At 38.7% G+C, this 18190-nt stretch overlaps 1 protein-coding gene across 2 annotated transcripts in view; it reads left to right on the top strand.

Moving 5' to 3' along the window:
- Nucleotides 1–18190, top strand: part of Tmem232 (transmembrane protein 232) — a 228400-nt gene that overhangs the window by 200746 nt on the left and 9464 nt on the right. The gene's annotated exons all lie outside the window — the stretch shown is intronic.

Raw genomic sequence — 18190 nt, forward strand, 5'->3', positions numbered from 1 at the left:
AGAGGGCATCAGATCCCATTACAGATGGTTGTGAGGCCCAATGTGGTTGCTAAGAATTGAACTCAGGATCTCTGGAAGAGCAGTCAGTGCTCTTAACCACTGAGCTATCTCTCCAGCCCCTAGTTACTTTTTATTTCAGTCATTTTTGTAATATGAATAGTTTGGGCAGATTTCCTAGCATGGGCAGGTTTCCTAGCATGTGCTGTTCTTTCCATGAGACTGCCTACCATTTTGACCTAAATTGCCTCCAATCTTTCTAAAGGCCTTCCTTCTTTTATTGCAGTGCCTTTGAGACCTTCCCATCATTGTGCTGTGTGCACTAGTAACTATTTTATTACACTGTTGAACATTTCATTGTCTACACATGCTTCATTGTCTATGTGTGCTAAGTGTTTATTCCTATACCATCCAAGGAATTCAGTTCCCAGAGCTTTTCGGTGACTATAAATACCCTACTATTTAAGCCGACACACTTTTATTTTCTTTTACCATGTTAAATCCCTGCAGGTGGGGTTCTGGGTTGGGTGGTAAATGTTTGCCTAGCACCTTAATAAAATAGACACACTGGTGTCTAAAGGTGCTGTTTCCACTCTGTCTTCCCACACGGAATTTATGTGAGCTCCCATTGTGGCATCGGCCTTCAGTGGTCTGGCTTTCTGTTTATTGTTTACAGTCGTTCCATGGGTGTGCTATGACTTCAAGCTGCCTTTGCCGAGTGATTCGTTATGTATGGCGAATTTCATGTTCTAGTTTGGCATCTGGTTTACCCATTGCTTTTGCTGTATTATCATCTGTAAAATTATTTACACTCTGCTATTAATGAGTGAAATTTAACAATATTTTTATATAGTATAAATGTTTTGGCACATAGTTATTTAGTTAATGTTTTATCTTTGTCTATTGCTTATTTTTAATTTTCGATGTTCTATATAACAGGGAAATATTTTTTAAATTTGGATGAAATCTAGTCCTTATATTTTATTTAAATAAAATTGGTCAAGTTTTTGGAAAAGAAACTAAGGACCTTCATTTGAATTAGGAAGTCTTTCTCTTTTCTCATTTTTTATCATAAAAGTTTATTGTTTTTATTTGTATCTTATTATATTTAAGTTTGTGGTTTATCTTGATTTACCGTTTATATCATGGAAAGCATATGTAAATGTTCATTTTCCTTAGTATGGAAATTCAGCTTTCTCAGCATGCTTTGTTTAACAGACTAGTATTTACCTATTGCGAGTTCATTAAAATCGCAATTGACTGTGTACAGAGGAACATGTTTCTTCAATATTTTATTTATTACAAAATTTCCTTCTGAATTTTAACATCAAACCCATACTTCTTCATTTACTGTAGCTCTCTAGGTCTTCAAACCAGGTAGAATTCTTATTTTTCAGGTTTTTTTAATTCATTATTTCAGGGTTTTAAAACTTGCCATTCCATGTAAATTCTAAAGTTTGTCTGTGGCAACTTAAAACGCTTCAAGAATTTCCAGTGAGATTATATTCCACTTCTAAGCCTCCTGGAAAATGGGGTCTCTTCAGTGTTTACTACTCAAGCTCACAAACACTATGTTTATGCCCTCCCTCCCTCCCTCAGTCCCCGCATCCCTCTCTGCCTCCCTCTCTTTCTCCCTCCTTCCCTGCCTTGTTCTTTTCTGTTTTTACAATCCAGTGGGAAACTATCTATTTTATTGTTTTTACTGAGACTAGATTTTTTTTTCATACAATATTCTCTGATTATGGTTTCTTCCCCCAACTCCCAGCTCTAGACCACTTCACTAACCCAGTGCCACATCCTTTCTTGTCTTACCTCCCTAGGATACAAAGAAGCTTCTAAAAATAGTAAAACAAAATAAAATAAATACTATTCAGCCATTAGAAACAATGAATTCATGAAATTCTTAGGCAAATGGATGGAGCTAGAGAACATCATACTAAGTGAGGTAACCCTGACTCAAAAGGTGAATCATGGTATGCACTCACTAATAAGTGGATATTAACCTAGAAAACTGGAATACCCCAAACATAATCCATACATCAAATGAGGTACAAGAAGAAAGGAGGAGTGGCCCCTGGTTCTGGAAAGACTCAGTGAAGCAGTATTCGGCAAAACCAGAACGGGGAAGTGGGAAGGGGTGGGTGGGAGGACAGGGGGAGAGAAGGGGGCTTACGGGACTTTCGGGGAGTGGGGAGGCTAGAAAAGGAGAAATCATTTGAAATGTAAATAAACAATATATCGAATAAAAGCAAAACAAACAATCATAGTAAAGTGAATGGAGGAATAAATAGAATAGCCAAAGAAAAAGCTGGAGAAAGCCTATAAACACAGAGATACACACGTTCTCACACACTGAGTCCATAAAACCACACAGTTGGAAGCTGCAATGTATACATTAAGGAAAATATATACATAGTATATACATGTGCCAAAGAACCTCCCAAAATGTGACTTCATTTCATTTATCGTTCGATTTCTTGCTCAATTCAATTTGATTGCTTAAATGTCTGTACCTGAGTTCATCAGAAATGTTATCAGTATCATTTCCTGGCAGCATCTTTTATGGTTTTAGGACCAGGACAGCCCTGGCCTCTAATTGGGGATTAATGAAGAGTGTCCCCTGAGCTGATGTCATTTCTTCCTTAAAGCTTTCCAGAGTGCAGCGAATCCTCTGCACGGAAGTCCAACTGCTACAGTGTATTTCACAGTCATGTTGTCGCCACTTCCTTTTGAGAAAGTGTCTATTTCCTGCCTCTCAGCACATTTGTCAATCCTTTCCCTAGTGTTGAAGTGATGACAATTAATTTGATTGTAGTATTATACTCTTTAAGAACTTCTAAAGTGAGATTTCTTTTTATATTCTAATTTTGACCCCTGTTTAAGGAGGCCAGAGATTTGGTTTTCATTGCTTGCTTGCTCTCCCTCTGAATTTCATTTGCTAATCTATATATTTGTCCAACTTCCCTTTACTTCTAAGAATACCATTTGCTTTTCTTCATTGGTTTCTTTTTTTTTTTAGTAGATATTTGCTTTATTAACATTTCAGATGTTATCCCCTTTTCTCATTACGCTTCAAAAACCCCCTATCTCATTCCCCCTCCCCCTGCTTACCAACCCCTCCTCCCACTTCCCTGACCAGGAATCCTCCTACACTGGGGCATCGAGCCTTCACAGGACCAATGACCTCTCTCTCCTCTTACTGATGTCTGAAAAGGCCATCCTCTGCTCTATATGTAGCTGGAGCCATGGGTCCCTCTATGTGTACTCTATGGTTGGTGGTTTAGTCCTTGGGAGCTCTGGGGGTACTGGTTGGTATATATTATTGTTTCTCCTATGGGCTTCAAACTTCTTCAGCTCCTTGGGTCCTTTTTCTAGCTCCTCCATTGGGGACCCTATGCTCAGTCCATTGGTTAGCTGTGAGCCATGGGTATTTTGATCCCCCTTCTAAGAAGGACCAACGTGTCCACACTTTGGTTTTCCCTCTTCTTGAGCTTCATGTGGTCTGTGAATTGTATCTTGGGTATTCCAAGCTTTTGGACTAATATCCACTTATCAGCGAGTGTATACTGTGTATATTCTTTTGTGATTGGATTACCTCACTCAGGATATTTTCTAGTTCCATCCATTTGTGTAAGAATTTTATGAATTCCTTTTTTTTTTGTTTTGTTTTTTTGTTTTTTGTTTTTGTTTTTGTTTTGTTTGTTTTTTTCGAGACAGGGTTTCTCTGTGTAGCCTGACTGTCCTGGAACTCACTTTGTAGACCAGGGTGGTCTCAAACTCAGAAATCTGCCTGCCTCTGCCTCCCAAGTACTGGGATTAAAGGTATGTGCCACCACCGCCCGGCTTTGAATTCCTTGTTTTTAATAGCTGAGCAGTATACCATTGTGTGAATGTACCACATTTTCTGTATCCATTCTTCTGTTGAAGGGCATCTGGGTTGTTTCCAGCTTCTTGCTATTATAAATAGGGCTGCTATGAACATAGTAGAGCATGTTGGAGAATGTTTTGTGAATATGACTAGGAGTGGTATAGCTGGGTCCTTAGGTAGTACTATGTCCAATTTTCTGATGAACCGCCAAACTGATTTCCAGAATGGTTTTTACCAGCTTGCAATCTCACCAGCAATGGAGGAGTGTTCCTCTTTCTCTACATTCTCTCCAGCATCTGCCGTCGCCTGAGTTTTGACCAGCGATTCTGACTGGTGTGAAGTGGAATCTCAGGGTTGTTTTGATTTGCATTTCCCTGATGACTAAGGATGTTGAACATTTCTTTAGGTGCTCCTCAGCCATCTGGTATTCCTCAGTTGAGAATTCTTTGTTTAGCTCTGTACCCCATTTTTAAATAGGGTTATTTGGTTCTCTGGAGTCTAACTTCTTGAGTTCTTTGTATATATTGGATATTAGCCCTCTGTGGAATGTGGGATTGATAAAGATCTTTTCCCAATCTGTTGGTTGCTGTTTTGTCCTAGTGACAGTGTCCTTTGCCTTACAAGCTTTGCAATTTTATGAGGTTCCATTTGTCAATTCTTGTTCTTAGAGCATTAGCTATTGGTGATCTGTTCAAAAAATTTTCCCCTGTGCCCATGTGCTCCAGGCTCTTTCCCACTTTCTCTTCTATTAGATTCAGTATACCGGGTTTTTATCTTTATTGGTTTCTTAAAGTAAAAGATCATGACTTGAAGAGTTTATAAAATTTCCTAACATAACGAGCATTCTAGGTGTCCCTATATGCATTTCTTTCTAACTACTATTTTAACTACCCTGAGCATTTTGTTGTTTTCAGTTACTTCCAGTTAAAAATACTTTATAATCCTATTTCTCTGAAGCATGGGGCATCTAGAAATATAGAGTGTAATTCTGAATACCTGCAGATTTCCCAGATTTCTTTCTGTCACTTTTTCCCTAGCTCTAGCTTTTTATGGTCTTATGGTTCATATGATTTTTATTCTCTCACATTTGTTGTGATTTGATTTATGATCCTGAATATTATCTAATTTTGTGATCACTTCTTGTGTATTTAAAAATCATTTATATTCTTCTGTGACAGTTCTATTCTCTTGTTAATTACACTGAGTCATTTGTCAGTGTTTGTCAGTCTCCTAAGTCCTTACTGGCTTCCTTTCTACATTCTATATTAAGTATCAAGAGAAAACTGCTCAAGTTCTCAAGTATAATTATGAAAATTTCTGCTTTTAACTCCATTATTCTCACTTTATATATTCAGACATAGATTTTGGACTCACATACATTTAGGATATTTTTTTTTATTCTTAGTTGATCTTTTTCATTATTTTTTAAATATTCTTGCAGCCTGGAAATATCCTGTATCCAGGTCACACTGCCCAAGGTGATTAGTACTTATAGTGGATGGTGACCACCGGATGTCAATTCTTGCGTGTAAAACTGAGCCTTTGCTGGTTAGAAAGTAAGTAGTAGACGAAGGAAGCAGACAGCTGAGATGGGAACGTCGACTCTGAGGGTGCAGACAGGGAAACGACTGCTTGGAAGAGCGGTCCCAGTGATGAGGTGAAGCTCTGCGGGCTGCTGTGGAGCACAGCTAGCTAGTAATAGGAGCACAGCAGAAGTCCTTGCATCATGTAATCTGGAATCCTGCCCAAACTGAAATATGTCTGTAGACTGGCTGTATTGCATACTTGTAATCGAGTTCTTAAGCTTACGCTTTGGGTAGAGATCGAAAATCAGTGACTTTTATCGGAGATACACAACACAAGGAGTCTATACAGATCCCAGGAAGGCCTCCCGTGTGGAAAAGAAAAGCTATGAGGTCATTCACAGTGATAAATTATTTACTGAGCAGACATAGAAGCAATCTTCATATCACAAAACACTTACTATTAAATAATGTAAATCTACATTTCCTTTTTGGCGCAATCACTTCAACAATTAGTGACTTTTTTTTTTTTTTTTTTTTTTAAGTTTTCATTCAGCTTCTCCCCAAAGCTGCCGGTTAAGTACCTCAGATGCTAAGGGGTATGCGCATGTGTGCATGTGTGCATGGTCGCGGCCTGCATGCTGTGCTGGGAATAGAAGATGGCCTGCTGCCATCTATTCAAGAGAAAAGGCCAGTGGTACACACATCTTTTGTGAAGGCTTTAGCGGTTTTTCTTTCATTTGCTGCTCCTCTGGGCCTTTACTCCTAAAGTGGCAATGACGACTTTAGTAGGCAGGATGAAAATGGAGACGACACTCCAGCAAGTTCATCTACTTGGAAATCTCTCATTAGTTTGTCTCTTTCGTTTGTACTGCTGTAGTACAGACGGGGGTTTTCACGGCTGTCCTTTTTAATATGATTTTCAGAGTCTGCACAGAGAGCATTTGACAAAATCTATTTTTGGTCTCGGTTGCAGAATCCTAATTTGCATCTCCTCATGGGTCACCATGGCCTAAATTGATCTGCAGTGACCTGGCTCATTTTAAATCACTCAGGGTTTGCCCGTATGCACACAGAACAAAACACTTCCTGTTCCTCACAGGCTGCAAAATCAATCCCAAGGAAATTAAAGCGATCTGGATGAGTTCTTCAAATACAAGTGTGCTCTGTTGTTTGGTTCAAAACCTAGAGGAGTCTCAAAATAAACTAAAATGCTGTAAGCTGCTAACTAACACCTAGGCAATATCTGTACCACTTAAGTGTGATACAAAACACGTTTCCCTGCTTAACATGTGATTAATATTCTAGTTAGCAACAAAAATGAATCCCATTAATCAATTCATATTTTCTGTTATTATATTTTTTGAGCCTATTTGTCAAGTTTTTGGCACAAGGGAAATTTTTATTTCACTACAGTCATAAAGGTTGAGTTGGTGCTGTGAGATGCTGTAGCTGCCTTTCCTCAGGAGTGGTCATGTAAAGAACAGGCTCATTTAACCCGTGAACGATAACAGTAACTTCAACAGATTTGAGCATCTTAGCATTTATTTATAAAGAACATTGTCTTTAAATAAATACTGACCTCAAAAACTTATATTACTTATTTGGTACATAACTTCCGTAAGTTTTACTGCATCTCTGTTTAGTTTGTGTTTCCCTGATCTGTCCACTGGTGAGAGTGGCGGTATTGAAGTCCCCCACAATTATTGTGTTAGGTACAATGTATCCTTTGGCTTTAGTAAAGTTTCTTTTATGAGTGTGGGTGCCCTTGCATTTGGAGCACAGATGTTCAGAATTGAGAGTTCTTGGTAGATTTTTTTCCTTTGATGAGTATGAAGTGTCCTCCTGTGTCTTTTTTGATGACTTTTGGTTGAAAGTCTATTTTATTAAATATTAAATATTAGAATGGCTACTCCAGCCTGTGTCTTGGGACCATTTGCTTGGAAAATTGTTTTCCAGCCCTTTACTCTGAGGTAGTGTCTGTTTTTGATACTGAAGTACATTTCCTGTATGTCGCAAAATGCTGTGTGTCCTGCTTATGTACCTAGTTTATTAGTCTATGTCTTTTTATTGGGGGATTGATGTTAAGAGATATTAAGGAATAGTGATTGTTGTTTCCGGTTATTTTTGATGTTATTTTTATGTTTGTGTGGCTATCTTCTTTTGGGTTTATTGAAAGAAGATGATTTTCTTGCTTTTTCTAGGGTGTGCTTTCCCTAGAAACTTGGGTTGTTTTTTTCCATCTATTATCCTTTCTAGGGCTGCATTTGTGGAAAGATATTGCGTAAATTTGATTTTGTCAAGGAATATCTTGGTTTCTCCAGCTATGTTAATTGAGAGTTTTGCTGGGTATAGTAGCCTAGGATGGCATTTGTGTTCTCTTAGGGTCTGTATGAGATCTGCTCAGGATCCTCTAGCTTTCATAGTCTCTGTTGAGAAGTCTGGTGTAATTTTGATAGGTCTGCCTTTATATGCTATTTGACCTTTTTCCCTTATTGTTTTTAATATTCTTTCTTTGTGTTTTGAGCATTTGATGGTTTTGACTATTATATGATGAGAGGAATTTCTTTTCTGGTCCAATCTATTTGGAGTTTTGTAGGCTTCTTGTATGTTCATGGGCATCTCTTTCCTTAGGTTAGGGAAGTTTTCTTCTATAATTTTGTTGAATATATTTATTGGTCAAGTTGGGAGTCTTCACTCTTTTGTATACCTATAATCCTTAGGTTTGGTCTTCTCATTTTGTCCTGGATTTCCTGGATGTTTTGGGTTAGAAGCTTTTTGCATTTTGCATTTTCTTTAACTGTTCTGTCTTTTGCCCCTGAGATTCTCTTTTATCTCTTGTATTCTCTTGGTGATGCTTGCATTTATGACTCCTGATCTCTTTCCCAGGGTCTTTTTTTTTTTTTTAAACTCCAGGGTTTCCCCTTTTGTGCTTTCTTTATTTTTTTCTATTTTCATTTTTAGATATTGGATGGTTTTGTTCAATTCCTTTACCTGCTTGATTGTGTTTTTCCTGTGATTCTTTAAGGGATTTTTGTGTTTCCTCTTTTCTTTGTTCCATTTTTATAAACGTGTCCTCCTCTTTTATAGATATGACACATCTTTGACAAAAGTATCAAGTGCCAGTTTTCTGTTCCCTTTTCCCACTTATTACAAATTTTTTTCAAGTTATATGTTCTTCTTCATATATGAAATGATGTATTGACATTCTTTCCTTGCAATAATTTTAAGACTTTTTTGACAGCTTTCTTCTACTTGCTGTGTGTATATGAAAGTGAACTCTACAGAGAACTGGGCTTTATCACTAAGATATATTTATACGTTGTCTTTGTGTCCCTGATTTCATATTTATGTGACAGTGGGAGTCTATTTAGATCTATAACTATGTGGACCGGTGATAGTCAAAATACCTAACCTTTGCCTGAGCTCTTCTTTGGGTATTTATGTATTATTATTGTGTTGGCATCATGTGACTTTCCTGAGATGTATAAAAACAACAAAACCCTACTCATTGGTAGCATATAGAGAGGAAACTTGTAGATCAAAAAAAAAAATCCATCGAGGTCCAGCTTTGTGAACCATTGAGTTTCTTGGGGTTACTTACAGGAACATGGATGCCCAAAAGGCATCTATGCCACCAAATAGTATCCTTGGTTATTTATACATACCTGAAGAGTCCCATCCACCTTCTGTATGGATGCATTGAGGAGTTTCTTGGCTAATGTATGAGTAACTGTACAACCAAAGTATATTGTTTACCCTTTACATAGTCTGAGAAGGGAGGAATCTCGTAAGGGCTCTTGAACCTTGGAATTCTCATGAGCCTCCACATGTATTGCCTTGAGGAAGAGTTAGTAGGCCTTACCTCATGAATGTCCCCTGAGACTCAAGGTGGCCATGCTCATGTAAAACAGGAGAAATAGTTCATGAGAATTAGGATATGACATTCCCCCTATCTATAGTCCCCCAGAAATGTCAGCAATAATTATTACTCTGTCTTAAAACTAGGGCCTTTTCAGGCCCCTGCCAGGATTTTTCCTTTCTCCTCAATGGACTCTTACTAGCAGTAAGTTTTCTTTTTATGGTATACCATAATCAGTACCCCTCAATTTTCTTCTATTTGCTTTTTCTATTACTTTATATCTTGTAAAGTCTAATTATAAATATAAGAGTTACTATACAGAGAGGGTAAAACTACCCCTTGGTGCTATGGCATCAGTCCCTGGGGGACTTGTGCCTCCGTTCTCTTAAAACCCAGTGGTTATGCCTGGTTTTAGATATTGGAATTTGCAAAGCAGTTTCTTCTGCTTAAATGGCTCTCATTTTAAACTCTGCTCCAGTGACTCCTAGCTCATTGCATTGCCTCACAGAAAGTACAGCTTGCCTGGTTTCCAGCATGCCTGTTACGACTCCACTAAACAGACTCTATCCAAGAGCAAGGGTATAATGAAAGAATGTGAGAAGTCAAGTCCTTGACATTCTACTTTAAAATAATAATTTGTAACCATGGATGTAGCTCTGTGGAAGAGTTTATGAGTACGCATGAAGGCCTGGAGTCAATCTACACTACTGAAAACAAAAAGGAGAATTGCCAGACCTGGTGCTATTTACCATCACTAATAATGTCAGTGTATCTTATAATTAAAGAAACACACCCCAAAGGCCAGCACATCATGATTGAAACCTAGACTATAAAAGTCATGGGACACTCATGCCTAGCAGCTCAGTGCCCTGAAACTGAAAGTTGGGTCCTATCGAGTACATTATCCAGCCGGGAAGAAGTCACACACCTTTCACCTCCTTCTATTTCTTTCTCCAAATCTGTATCGTTGGCATGGCAACCAATTGGTCCTCTCCTCTGATCACCCTTCCAATCTTTCATAATGGCCACCGCCATCCTACTTCAATCGTTTCAGAGATGGTCCCACATCACCAAGTATTTCTCATTCAATCTGCACAATCATCAGAACAATCATTTTGAGACAGAATTCTGATCATACTGTTTCCCTGCTCAAAAGCCTTCAGAGCTACAATGCCGTAGTCCAGAATACAGGTAGGCTTCGTCTGAAACTGCTGCCAGACTCGAAGCTCCTGCTCTATCTGTAACTTCCACCCTCACACCCTCCTTTCTCCCCTCACGGTTCAGTGTGACAGACACATTCAGGCACAGGACTGTCTTTGTCTCAGCACAGCAGAAAAGGTCTACATATGCTAGAACTGCATTTTCCTAAGAAAAAGGGCCCATCTCCAGACAGGACAGTTCCACAATGGCCTCTAGTGATCCTTGACTCCTGATTGTACCTGTCAGTGTCTAGGGTGTCTCACTGAGTGTGGTACAAACTTAATTCTTAACTTCTAAGGAGTAGAATGGGTCAGATGAGATGAGGAGCCACTTCCAAGATTAGGTAGAAAATGTGACATCTTGAGCGCCTCTGGAGGATAGACTGAAGGACCAAGAAATCGATGTGTCTGACCAGCAGCCAATACAGCCACGAGGCTCCCAACAGTCTTGATGACTGAGTTACCTGGCGGCCGTACCTTCCTGTGTTGGGCACTGTCCTAGTTCTTGACCCAGAAAAAGTGAGAAGATAATTGTCTGTTATTTTAGCCTGTTAATTTGTTATGTAGCATTATGTAATTCATACAATAACTACCCAAATGAGAGTGATTTTTCACCATTCCCAGCAACCCAACCAGTTTCCAATTATCTTTGTATTGTTTCATTCATAAACAAAAATGGTGGACAAGAGATTCTTGAAAAAAAATAGATGTAGTGTTATGGTTAACATCATTTTCTTTGATGATGATGATGATGATGATACCAGGAACTTCTTACTGTGTTCGTTCAAATCAGGAATTGGGCCAGGAAGCAGAGGTTGGTCCCAAGAGAAAATAGCCTCGGAAAAGTTGTCTCGATAAAATAATCCTGGTGTGGCAATATCCTAACAGGCCATGAGAGCAGCTAATTTCAATGAATGCAAACCAAACTAAATCAAACCAACCAAACAACATCCGCGCCCCACCCTGTCCCCAGCCAAATAACAATAAAACAAAAATAAATAAATCAACCAACCTAACAAACAATTAAAGCCACTAAAATTCAACATATTTAAACTGGAAAACATGCCTTCTTCTACACCAGTCTGGCCTATCAGGGCACATTGCTACGTCTTCTCACTTGCATCATGCATCATACGTCATACGCCATGCATCACTCACAGTGCAGCTGTTAGTGCCTCTCCCCCAGTCCGGCCCAGTGTCCAGATTTGCTTCCCAGGTGTACTTGGAGTCTCACTCCTGTGTCACCTGCCTGTTGAAACTGCCTGCGTATCGTACTGGCTGCATCTTCTGACTCCCCCCCCCCCCACCAAACATATCACAATCCTGTTGCGAAAACCACATAGATTAACGTCTACACTTCAAGTAATGAAAAGGCCCCAGACTCTGATCTATAAATTGATTTAGGAGATTGTCGACAAACTGCAGGAGGGTGTTCATTGATTGGGCAATATGAGAGTATCAGCAGATTCTTTTTGGTCCCAAACCAGAACATTTTATGTCTAGAAATAGAGAAAGAATTTCTTCCATGGAGCATGTATACAGGCTACTTTGCCCAACAATTGCAAAAAAAAAAAAAAAAAAATCAAAAGGCATTTATTATGTGTTTCTTTGTTGCTTCTATAAGCTCTATTTAACATGAAGATACTTGAAACTTTCTAGCTGAAATTGTATATGGGACCCACTTAGATCAATAATACCCTGGCTGGCAGGAAATATTGAGGTGAACACTATAGAAGCCAATGTCTTAGACAGAGCCTCTGAGACAGCTTTACTGGGAATGTCAGAAGTCCAGTGACCCTGGGGTCTCCCCCTGACTCTTTTCTGCATTGAGTAGTTTCCAGAACATTGCTTCAGCCATAGCCTTTGGAGGAGAGAGAGAACAGAACATTTTCACCAGCACCGGGTAGACTGACCTACAGATTGAAGAATGTCACAAAGTCTCTGATCAGTTGTAAGAGATTTTAAATGTGGGAACAGGTGGCAGTAAAAATAATAGCCAGTCGAGAGCATATCTTACTGATCTACCTTTTCAGAAGTAGCCAAGAAAACGGGTTTGCTGTTAGTTCAGTTTTGGGGGTGGTGTTTTTATGGTTTCTTTAAATGCTAAGTTTCTTGTAAAGTACTTCAAAACTCACATGCTTTCTGCGCAGCTGTGTATAAGCTCGAGCCAATTCAGGCAAAGAGAATGAAAGTGATATTCAAGCTATAATCAGATACGATTTACAATTTGCACCACTCAGCAATCCCAAATGGAAAATAAAAATATTTAATTGGGATAAAGATCTTCCCCTCAGGTGCTCAGTAAATCACCTAATTAAAAACTCCCTCTCTGAGAAATGCATGAAAAATTAAATCTGACAGGTGGGCTATTCAGTCTAAAACTCATAGCTGAATATGTCCGTGAAGATTTGAAACAGTTTCTAGGGACGAGGCATGGTTCTTAAGGAAAATGAATGGAAATGAGAGAAATGTAACTGAAGACTTAGCAGATGGTTCAGGTTTCACTTTCTGAAGGCTCACTGACCTTCCTGAGCACGATGGAGGTAAGGAGCTGTCGACATGCTCAGAGACTTCTAGAGCCTTGAAGTTATGAGAGTCTGAATTCTGACGTACAGTCTAACTTCTGCAAACTATGCTGAGGGAAAACAAATACACACTTTGAATCTCCCCACCCCCCAATCCCCAGCCATAAACAGTGAAATATCCGTAAATCCCATAAGGAGGGGGGTAATACGAACGAGAATGCAGTCTTAGGTGAATCACATTAAGTACAGAACAAATGTGTTTTATCAGAGGGAAAGAAAAAGACTCGCGATTTCTTATGGTGTGTGTTTTGGGACCGTGAATTGGGAGAAGCGGCTCACAGTGCACTGTACATAGACTCATACATAGACCTCACCAGAGCTGGAGGGTGCTGAGCTAAGGAGACGTTAGATGTGCAGCAAGGATTTAATCCTGTGCTTCTGTGGATAAGCATGGTCTAAACTTGACCATGCTGAACAATATAATGCGAGGACAATTGTGTAGTGTCAAATAGACTCAAGAGAAACAGGTGTGCTCCTCAGTGGGCCCAGGAAAAGAGGCTGAAAAAAAAGCAGGAACAGAAGCCGTAGGTGGATAGGGCATGCGCAGTACTGGGTGCGCCAAATTGCACCATGGAGCCTTGCAGTGCTGTAAAACAAGTGTTATCAGAAAGGCCTGGGTGTGTTTTCAGATGGTTCTTCCATGGTCTTGTGGAGAAGTCATGCTGCCTGTGAGAGCATACAGAGTTTGCACGCGACCTAGGGGACAACTGTCTACGTTCTTGGGGATGGATGGTCTGAGTGATAGCGTGTAAACTACTCCCCAGGTAATTTATGTTGGACCCATGCAGGCGCAGGGTGCAAGCGCAGTCAGCATACTTCAATTTTGCTGTAACTGTTTCACATTTTAAAATCTTACATTCTGTATCAATCCAATCACCTATACAAAGATAACTTTGCATGTCATTTCGATTATTCAGGAAAATGTACTCCAGATATGCTTCATGCATGCAAAAATGTGCTTTCTACTTGGCTTTTATGTATGTATGTGCAAATTTAACAATACCACCAAGTGATGATAATAGTATAATAAAATCAAGAGACAAATCCCTATGATCCAGATGAAGCAATGAATGTTGCTAAAACTGTAAACTCATTGTTATCTCTGCAATTGATTGGCTTTCTCATCATTGCAAAAGGCCAAGATATTATACATTTTATATCATTCTTACATTTAAAAATTATTTTCTTCAACTCTATGCATTCTTAAAACTGTGTTATTTATTTTTACTTGGTTTAAATATTTATAAGTAAAATTATACTATATATTTTCATATATAATTTTTTGTCTTACCTTTTATTTGATTTCATATTTTATATGGTTCATTCATTTGTTATGTTTAAATAAAAATTTATATTATTTTTACATTTAACATATTTTATATATTAAATAATAAATTATAATTTTTAACTTTAAGCTATTAGAATTATATAAAAAGACTGCTAGTTTGCCCTTGTACTGTTGATAATCTGGGTTATTTCTACTTTTACATCGTTGTTTGAATGCTCACACGTGCGTCTTGTCCCTTCTCTTGCTTTGTTGTATGGATCCTTACCTGAGCCAGATAAAAATCTTCCCACTTACTGATCTTTTCTTCCTGTACTTATATCCTTCTGATAAATTTTCTATTTCATATACTGACTCTTTCAATTCTAGCATTAATATATAGATTATTAGAAAATAATCCATATAAGATTCTATTTTCTTAGAAGTTCTATTTTATTTGAACTTTATCTTTTTTCTGTTTTCCTCCTTCCTTTCCTCCCTCCCCCTTCCTCTCTCTCTCTCTCTTTCTTTCCTTTTTTTTTTTTTTGCAATGTTGGCAGGTAAACACACTTGGCACCTTATGCCAACTAGACAAGCTGCTTACCACTGTGGCCACCAACATCCTGGCTGTCATAGTTACTTAAAAGCCTACATTTACAGTATGAGTTCTTTTAACGAGTGGCAAAATCTGTATATGGAAAAAAATAAAAAAAATCAGTGGGGTTAGAGAGAGGGCTCAGCATTTAAGAACATTTGTTACTCTTGCAGAGGACCCAGGTTAGATTCCCAGCACCTACATAGTTGACAACTGTCTGTAACTCCAGTTCTAAGGGATCTAGTGTCCCAATCTGTTCCCAGCCCTGCACACATGTGATACTCAGACATCTAGGCAAAATACTCATACGTAGTAAATAAAGACAGATTTAAAAAATATATAAATCGAGTTGATATTTAATGCATCTAAAACAATTCCTTCTTCCATTTTGTAATGTGGTTATTGGGAGGCTGTTTGGTCTAACCTGATCTGATGCAAGCAGGATGATCTATCAATTCAAATCCATTTCTGATTCAACTATAGCCCCAAATTACACATTTTCATGAGACCCAAGTTTTTCATGAGACTGAAATATTTATGAAAGGTCTTTTCAAATTTTCAGGTTCAGAACTTCAAAGCTCACTTTCTGTGCTACTGTAAAAATTTCTGAGAACTGACAGTGGGCTTGTTAGTGTCTCGTAGGGAGTCTTCTGACCTTTCTCTGCTTAAGTATCACGCAAGCCCCCTGAGAGCAAACCTAGCTACAAATGTGGAACTCACGTTTTTTTAGTGCTCTGTTCCTCAGTTCTAGATTGTTGATAGCTCTGAAATCTAATTTTACATTGCCAATCCTTTGAGGTTTCCAAGTCTCTACTAACTTCTTTCTTTCTAAACAAAAATCCTTTCCTTGAGTTTTATTATTTTGTTTTTATTTTTTCCCTTTGCTCCATAAAACAATTGTGTAAAGCCTCTATGGAGGCCCAGGACTTGGAAAATATTGCTTGTTCCCAATGGTCCATTTCTTGGAGGCCTTGGCAATTCTTGTTCTGGCTGCTTTTGTGGGCCGTTGATGCTTTTAAACCAGTTTTATTAAATAACTTTTGACCTTTGTAATAGTTGTTGTCTCTAGAGGCGTTGGTCTTCTTTAGGCCTCAATTTCATAGTAACAGACAAATATCACAGTGCTTTGAATCTTTTTTTTTTTAAATTTTATTTATTTATTTAATTTTATTTATTGTTTTGAGACAGGGTTTCTCTGTGTAGCCCGGCTATCCTGGAATTCACTTTGTAGACCAGTCTGGCCTTGACCTCAGAAATCTGCCTGTTTCTGACTTCCAAGTGCTGGGATTAAAGGCGTGCACCACCACTGGCTAATGCTTTGAATCTTATGTCAATGTGCAAATCAGGGTGATAGAGACCTTGATCTGTCTGTGTCACCTGCCCCTCTGTCCTGACAGAACTGTCTCTTAGAAATAACTTTCAGCCTTTCAGAACAACCTTGTCATCTCTTATACCTTTGGAAAGCATCCGTGTGTATTTCTCATCCTCGATATAAGAACGAAACTGAGTAACAAATGGGACTTTTTTATTTCATTTGACTTCTTCCTTTCCAATTTGTATCCCTTTGACCTCCCTTTGTTGTCTAATTGCTCTAGCTAGAACTTCAAGTACTATATTGAATAAATATGAAGAGGGCAGCCTTATCTAGTCCCTGTGAGTTAATTTTATATCAAGACACTTTGCTGAAGTTGTTTATCAGCAGTAGGAGTTCTCTGGTAGAGTTTTTTTGATTGCTTAAGTATACTATCATATCATCTACAAATAGTGATAATTTGACTTCTTCCTTTCCAATTTGTATCCCTTTGACCTCCCTTTGTTGTCTAATTGCTCTAGCTAAAACTTCAAGTACTATATTGAATAAATATGGAGAGAGAGGGCAGCCTTATCTAGTACCTGATTTTAGTGGATTAATATAGTAAAAATGGCCATCTTGCCAAAAGCAATATACAGATTCAATGCAATCCCCATCAAAATCCCAAATCAGTTCTTCATAGAGTTAGAAAGAGAAATTCTCTTATTCATCTGGAATAACAAAAAACCCAAAATAGCTAAAACTATTCTCAACAGTAAAAGAACTCCTGGGGGAATCAGTATCCTGGACCTCAAGCAGTACTACAGAGCAATGATGTTAAAAACTGTATGGTATTGGTACAGTGACAGGCAGGTAGATCAATGGAATAGAATTGAAGACCCAGAAATGAACCCACACACCTATGGTCACTTGATCTTCGACAAAGGAGCTAAAACCATCCAAATGGAATAAAAAGATAGCTTTTTCAACAAATGGTGCTGGTTCAACTGGAGGTCAGCATGCAGAAGAATGCAAATCGATTCATTCTTATCTCCTTGTGCTAAGTTCAAGTCCAAGTGTATCAAAGACCTCCACACAAAACCAGACACACTGAAACTAATAGAAAAGAAACTAGGGAAGAGCCTTGAGCACATGGGCACAGGGGAAATTTTCCTGAACAGAACACCAATAGCTTATGCTCTAAGATGAAGAATTGACAAATGGGACCTCAGATTCTTCGGACAGGGAAAAAGCAGCCACATTCTCTGCAAAAACATCAGAAGAATTGTCTCTGGCTCAGTTGCTAATATTGTCACCTATGGGTCTCCATAGTTCACATTGTTCTCAGCTGTCTTCCAATGGGACCTTGTTGTCAGTTTGTAGAAAGAACAACCTTGGCAACAGCCTAGGTTGTTTGGGATTGTTCAGGGGACCCTTTTAACCAACCCCTTTTATCAACTGGATAAAACCCAGTCTCTGGCCCTAGAAGTTTATTTTGGTGATGGCCAGTCCAGGATTCTATCTCCGTCATTATTTGGAGACTTCCTTAGGATCACCTTTATGTATTTTAGAGGTTTCCAAAAGTTTCCACTGAAGTAGATTTCTTTATCACCTCGATTCTAGCTCTCTTTCTACTCATCCTCTCCTACAACCCTGTATCCCCCCCCCCCACTCCCCACCTGATCCTCCCATTTCAACCTATGCCCCTGCCTCCAGTCCACTATAAAATCTATTCCCTTTCCACCTCTCAGGGAGATCCAGGTGCCTCCCCCACCCCAGTCCCTTCCTCTATACACAATCTCTATAGCTCTGTGGATTACAGCTTGCTTATCATTTATTTATTTAACAGCCTGAGTCACAGCCATTAGGCAGAAGATCTAACTAGAAGTGGCATGAGCTTTTGAAACCTTAAAAGCTCACCGCCAGTGAGCTTTTCCATGCTCTTCAATGAAGGGCATACCTCCTAATCTTTTTTGAATAGTTCTACCAACTGGGGACCAAGTATT

Source organism: Apodemus sylvaticus, chromosome 9 (genome assembly GCF_947179515.1).
Source record: "Apodemus sylvaticus chromosome 9, mApoSyl1.1, whole genome shotgun sequence".
Classification (NCBI taxonomy): domain Eukaryota; kingdom Metazoa; phylum Chordata; class Mammalia; order Rodentia; family Muridae; genus Apodemus; species Apodemus sylvaticus.